Source organism: Miscanthus floridulus, chromosome 3, assembly GCF_019320115.1.
Source record: "Miscanthus floridulus cultivar M001 chromosome 3, ASM1932011v1, whole genome shotgun sequence".
NCBI classification, from domain to species: Eukaryota; Viridiplantae; Streptophyta; class Magnoliopsida; order Poales; family Poaceae; genus Miscanthus; species Miscanthus floridulus.
The window spans coordinates 133,998,034-134,004,971 of NC_089582.1; the positions used below are offsets into that span (position 1 = coordinate 133,998,034).

Sequence of the window (6,938 nt, forward strand, 5' to 3'; positions counted from 1 at the left end):
AAGCCGAATTAGTGGATTGGTTGGGCGCGTAAGAATGAGGCGGAGCTGTGGCAAGCTTTCGCGACGACTGGAGTGCGCTAAAGCGACGGTGAGAGCTCACCGAAGTTCTGGTCGTGGCGTCGAGAAAACAGAGCAAGAGAGCGGAGGCAAACGGCGACGGCCAAGGCTAAGTAGAGCGGCTCAGAAGCGCAAGGAAGCTGTGCTGTGGCCTTCACCGCGCCAGCGCGACGCCAAAGACGGCCACGACCGCGCCTGGAAGCGAACCGAAGGTCACCGGCGGTGTAGCTAGAGCGGTGAACACTGTTCACAGAATTTACAGAATTGCCCTTCGTTTTCAAATTCAAATTACTCCCAAATTTGTGTAACAACTCAAAAATCTTCAAAAATAAAAGTTGTTCAAAATTAAAAGTTCTACAACTATGCTTTTATAACCAACCCCTAATTCGGTCTACATTTTGAAATGAACTTTTGAATTCAAATAGGGAATATTTAACGAATTACGCCTTTTCGAATTACTCCAAATTTTTCATAACAACTTTGAAAACTCCAAAAACAAACTTTGTATAACTTGACAAGCTCTACACTTTTGCTTTTGGGCTCAACCCCAAAATATGCTTAGATTTTGAAATGAGTTTTTAGGGTAGGATTTAAATACTGAAAATCAGGGTTTCCACGAAAATTCAAATCCAAACTAAATTTTTACTAGATTCAAACAATTCAATTCAACACTCATAACACAAATGTAAACTTGTTTTAGTGAATGCATATCAAAGTTTGCAATATAACCAAATGCCTTGCAATGCATATGATGACATGTCCCGTTTTTAATATTTAAACACCCGAGGTGTTACATGCCATGGTGATGATCAAGTGCTTGGACTTGAAAAGAAGAAAGAGAAAAACAAAAGGCTCAAGGCAAAGGTATAAATAGTAGGAGCTATTTTGTTTTGGTGATCAAGACACTTAGAGAGTGTGATCACATTTAGGTTCGATAGCCGTACTATTAAGAGGGGTAAAACTCGTATCAAAATACGGTTATCAAAGTGCCACTAGATGCTCTAACTCATTGCATATGCATTTAGGATCTAGTGGAGTGCTAACATCCTTGAAAATGTTTGTGAAAATATGCTAACACATATGTGCACAAGGTGATACACTTGGTGGTTGACACATTTGAGCAAGTGTTAGAAACTTCACCGGCGGAGTGTCCGCCCGTAGAGTGCGGATAGTCCGATGGTGCCACCGGCGCCCTAAACTTAGGTGAACATGGTCACTGTAAGTGACCGAACGTTGGTCTCTAAAGGACCGGCGCGTCCGGTCAGTAGCAGCAGAAGAAGCGCAGCGTCGGTCGTCGACCGGACGCTGGCGCTGAAACGACCGGACACTGGCTGGCTGCGTCCGGTCACACTGACATGGTCATGCACAGGGGAGTCACCGTGTGACCGGACGCTGGGTGAGTCCGATCAAGCATGACCGGACGTGTCCGGTCGTGAAAAATCGTCTCTGGATGCTTACTGGAAACGACCGGACGCTGAGGTCCAGCGTCCGGTCACTTCGCAGTAGTGTGTCCGGTCGTCACTTGACCATTGAGATCGGGTGATCAACATTTGAAGAGAGGGGACACGTGGCACGCATCGCGTGACCGGACACTGAGGTCCAGCGTCCTATCGATATGATCGGAGCGTCCGGTCACCCCGTGTTGTGCCTAGTGAAGGGGTACAACGGCTCTATTTCGTGGGGGCTTCTATTTAAGCTCCATGACCAACTCAAGCTCACTCTCTTGGCCATTTACATTGACATAGCAACCTTGTGAGCTTAGCCAAAGCCCTGATTCATCATTGACAAGCTCACTCATCTCCATCATTGATTCATCATCTTTGTGAAATTAGGAGAGAATCCAAGTGCATTGCTTGAGTGTTTGCATCTAGAGGCACTTGATGTTCGTGTTTCACTGTGGGATTCGCTTGTTACTCTTGGTGGTTGCCAACACCTAGATGGCCTGGAGCAGCGAGGATCATCGAGCGGAGGGTGGTGATTGGCTTCGGCTCTAATCATGGTGATTGTGAGGGGTTCTTGACCTTTCCCCGGTGGAGAGCCAAAAGGTACTCTAGTGGATTGCTCGTGGCTTGTGTGATCCTCATCTTGTGTTGGTTGTGCGGCACCCTATTGAGGGTTTTACGTGTGATGTCAATTAGCGCGTAAACCTCCAAGTAAGTGAATCGCCACAACGAGGAGTAGCTTGCCGGCAAGCAAGTGAACCTCGGTAAAAAATCATTGTGTTCATCATTTGATTCCGAGGTGATTGGTATTCATTCTTTGGATTGATTGGCTCCTTCCTCGACATGGCGGTATAAATAAATTGCTCACTCTCTTTACTTTACCGCAAACTAGTCGTCAAGCTCTTTACTGTAGCTAGTTGTGAGAGCTTGTTAGTTTAGTTAGTGTGGCTCTTTAGTTAGCTTTTGAGAGCACACTAACTTAGCGTTGTGTCATAGCTATTGTGTGGTTAGAAACTATATAAACTAGAATTGAGGTAGGTGGCTTGCTATTTTAGTAGGCTAGCGCAACACTTGCTTCGCCTCATAATTGTCTAACCGGTTTGTTAAGTGTTGTTGTAGAAATTTTTAATAGACTATTCACCCCCCTCTAGCCATTATGACCTTTCATCCACTGGATAAATGTATGAGTTGTGAGGTGTAACTTCTATAAGTAGTTTCTTTAGACTATGGAAACCACTATGGTTTTGAGGTTGGGACCTGGGAGTGCCTGCCCTGATAAATCTATACAGGGCCATAGTTGCACGTTTTTTTGCCGAAAATCGTGGGACTCGGCTTCTCTAGTTCCTTTGAAAAGTTTGTTGAAGAGGCCCAAAGCAACCCTAACCAGGTAAGCCTGCCTCAGAGCATCTCCAAGAGCCTATCTAAATCTCACTCTCTAAATCATCATTTGGAGAGCCATTTGCATAAAAATCGCTTTCTATATCTTTTCAGTCTCCAACAGTTTTTCTATATCTTATGCACACTCTAGAGAGTCATTCTCGTCTTCTATTTTTGGCTAGTGAAAAATCCAGAATAGAAGACGGCTATATTTGGATGATCATATAGAAAAACTGTTGAAGATTAGTTTTTTATCAAAATCTCTATTCCTAATAATTAGAAATGATATGGAGAGTCTCTTGGAGATGCTCTCACCTTCACCTCTTGTGGTAGCTTTCTGCGTGGCTATGACAAACAAACTGCGAATCGGTTTACTGAGTTTTGGTCAAAGGCGCAATCAAAACAGACGAGATAACGAAACCTACCGGAGCAGCTCAGGCCTTGTTTGGTTCTCTAGTCTATGGACTAAAAGTTTTAGTCCACTTTAGTCTATGAACTAAAAGTTGACTAAAGTGGTGTTTGGTTTTTTGAACTAAAATAGACTAAAGTGGAGAGAGAGAGCAATAAATGAGAGGCATGGGTGTCTCCAACACCTTTTAGTTCATTTTAGTCCAGTTTTATGGACTAAAGGACTAAATGATTTTAGTCCACTTTTAATCCAAGTGTTTAGCTGTTTAGTCCAACTAAAGTGTAGATTTTAGTTCAGAATACTTTAGTGCATGAGAACACCCCCTCGCACTCGCCCGACGGCCACCAATCCACACGAGGACTTCAAAAACCACGTCACTCGCGCGCCGTGCGGCCCAGTGGCAGCGAGCGCGGCAAAGAAGCCGGTCAAATCCTCGATACGTGCAGAAGGCATGAGTAGCACAAGCGCAGCAGAATGCGTCCCGACTCGTAGCCCCCTCGGCCAGCCGCCCACCCGCGCGTCCAGGCTCCGCCTAAGGCGCGTACTCTTCACGGTACGCCGCGCCCCTGTGGGCCGCGGCCCAACCGCGCCGCTCCACGCCAACCAACCTCCTCGGCTCCTCCTCCCTATCCGCGGCTATCCCCTCCCTCACCGCTATAAATAGGCACCGACGCAATGGTCCGCTCCTTCCCCTCCTCTTGCCTCCCGCCCGCCCCAACTCGCACGCACGGCCGCACCGCGGCACGCCGCGTCGCGTCGCATCCCGTGCCCACGAAAACCGCCGCCGCCGCCGCCGCCGCAGCGCCCGCCGTCGCGTCGGGGCAGGTAGCGGTGGCCATGGCGGTGGACCGCGTGGATGGCGAGGAGGCGTTCGAGGAGGTGGACCCGACGGGTCGGTTCGGGCGGTACGCGGACGTGCTGGGGCTCGGGTCCGTCAAGAAGGTGTACCGTGGGTTTGACCATGAGGAGGGGATCGAGGTGGCGTGGAACCGCGTTCGGCTGCGCGTGCTGGCGGACCGTGACCCGGCATGGTGGACCGCCTCCACGCCGAGGTGCGCCTCCTCCGCTCGCTCAGCCACGACCACATCATCGGCTTCCACAAGGTGTGGCTGAACCGCGACACCAGCGTGCTCAACTTCATCACCGAGGTCTGCACCTCCGGGAGCCTCTGCGAGTACCGCCACCGCCACGTCTCCGTCAAGACGCTCAAGAAGTGGGCGCGCCAGATCCTGGAGGGTCTCAACCACCTCCACACCCACGACCCCTGCATCATCCACCGCGACCTCAACTACAGCAACATCTTCATCAATGGCAACAACGGCCAGGTATATAGATAGATTACATACGATCGCCTTGCCCAATCCCCCTCCCTCCGCTTCAATGCTTGATAAATCCTTTATTTCGTCAATTCTAGATATTTTCATCGGGTTAGATGGAGGCTATCTGCGCGATTCTGTTCTATTCAATTAGAACGCGATGAGGCCAAATTTTAGGAATTTTAATGGAAAAATAGGATATGCATACATACATATTAGATTTAAATATTAGATTTAAATTTTGAATTGGGTCCGTCATTTGGTGCTGGTTGGTGGCGCTGCTAGCTGCTCGAGATGTACACCGACCGGCGCATTAGGGCACTAGGGGATTGGTGGCGGGCCCTATCTGCTGCCCTTTCCGCTTCTTTTCTGTGACGACTTGTACCTCTCTCCCTCCGCGTCAAGCGATCTGAAAGCATCTCACGAGCGGGAGTGTTCGGCCGGTTTTATCGGCCAGCTTATTCGCTGGCTTATAAGTTATGGTATAGTATTTTTTACTCTTAAAAAATCAGTCATACAAATTAACACAAAATCAGCCATACAAATCAGCCATAAAAATCAGCCATACAGTCAGCGGAACACTCATACGCTGCTCCTGTGCTGGCTGCGCCTTTGGAATAAAGGAGAAGCCTCCCAAGGCATGCACGCTGGGGGAGGCGCGCTGGTTTATATTGACACGATCGATCGCTTTCTTGTCAATCCAGCTAAGCTACCATAAGTAGCAGCAGCAGCAAGCAAGGAGCCGTCGGCGCGCGGGCGCCGCACGAGATTCCGCACGCGCTGCTTGCTTGACTGCCTGCCTTTTTTTTTGGTTGAAAGTGTCGCGTCCGGTAGATGTTGCTTTCGATCCATACGAATGACGATGCGTGTTCGAACCTCGGGCTAAATCTAACGGTACGCACGCGCGTGCAGGTCAAGATCGGCGACCTCGGGCTGGCGGCGATCGTGGACAAGACGCACGTGGCGCAACGCCGGAGTTCATGGCGCCGGAGCTCTAAACGGATACCGCCATGGATGGCGGGATACTGAACATCTGATATGAGATGAGGGCAGCGCCCTGGCCTGGATCTGCCGGGGGACCTGAGGGCATGGACGGTATGGCCGCAAGCCAAGCGTCGCCTACCGACCTTCTTGAGCTTCACGTCCCTTGACGCATCGAAACATCATGGATTCATGGGCAGCTGTGACTGCAAGATGCACAAGCAATCCTGCACCGGGAGAGGCTGGATGTGACACTCAAAATCCAGTTCCCCACACGTTTCTGGAAAAATGGAGCCATCTACTTGTGGGCCATCGTCCTTACTGTTGTCCTTCCTTACCTGTCGCCTGTGAAAGCTGAAGCCTGAAGGGACCATCACGGCTTTGCCTTTTGCAGGTCAACTGCGAAGCTTATAGCATGATTAACTCGGATAAACTATTGATGCTAAAAAAAAGAAACTCGGATAAACTATTGCATGATCTGGGCGGTTTGGGCTGATCAGCTGGGAACATACCGGGCTGGGTGTTAGCTGGACCAACAAGTATGATTGTTTTGACTAGCTAACTTGAGGCAAATCCAATAACAGCTCGGGTGGGCCGATTGGAATGGCTTGTTGTAAGGTCATGACTGGCCTAGATAGAATTCAGCATACTCTCCATGACTCCATCTGATGCATATATATTAATTAAGACCCTATTTAGTCCATATAGAGCTAATAATTACGGAAACGCAAATACATGACTGTCGCGTTGGAGCGTGACCCGCTCCCACACGCCCGCGCCTGCTTTCTTTCATTATCTAAGATTTTTTTGCCTGATCCAATTTGATTACAGGATGTCCGAGAAGACAGGCTTTCTCTGGTGAAGAGTTAGGTGGATTTGTGGTTGAGTAGAAATGCTGGTAGGAAATCGGGCTTGGGAAGTAGAGGAAAGAGGATGTCTAATAAAATCACTGGAGTGGCGAGAGACCTTTCTCTTTTCTTAGCCAGGCACCCTGGAGGACAGCAATGCCAAATCCTATATCAATTTTATCACAAGACCCTGAGGCGGAAGTTGGAACCGCTTCTCGAACAGGAATCACAGACGTAACTCATGCTCTTGTTCTTTTTTTTACTCTGTTTTTTTCGCAAGATGGATGGACAAGAAAGGGTAGTTTTCAAACGGGCTTAGAAGAAGTTTTTTGTTTGTTGGGGGGCATGGGGGAGAGGGGCGACACGACGGCGGGGGATGGTGGTTGGGCGGGGCTGGCGACAGAGCTGTCCAGCACCTTGGGATTAGGGTGGGCGGAGTCGAGGGGCGGGGTGGGAGGTGGGTGGCGCGGCGATGTGACGAGGCCGCTGCTGACCGGGGCAGCGGGGG

The 6,938-nt window shown here is 49.4% G+C and overlaps 1 pseudogene; it reads left to right on the plus strand.

The window, feature by feature from the left end:
- The first annotated feature begins 3,864 nt into the window (after positions 1-3,864).
- On the plus strand, positions 3,865-6,268 carry LOC136547029 (probable serine/threonine-protein kinase WNK5; annotated as a pseudogene).
- The last annotated feature ends 670 nt before the right edge of the window (positions 6,269-6,938 follow it).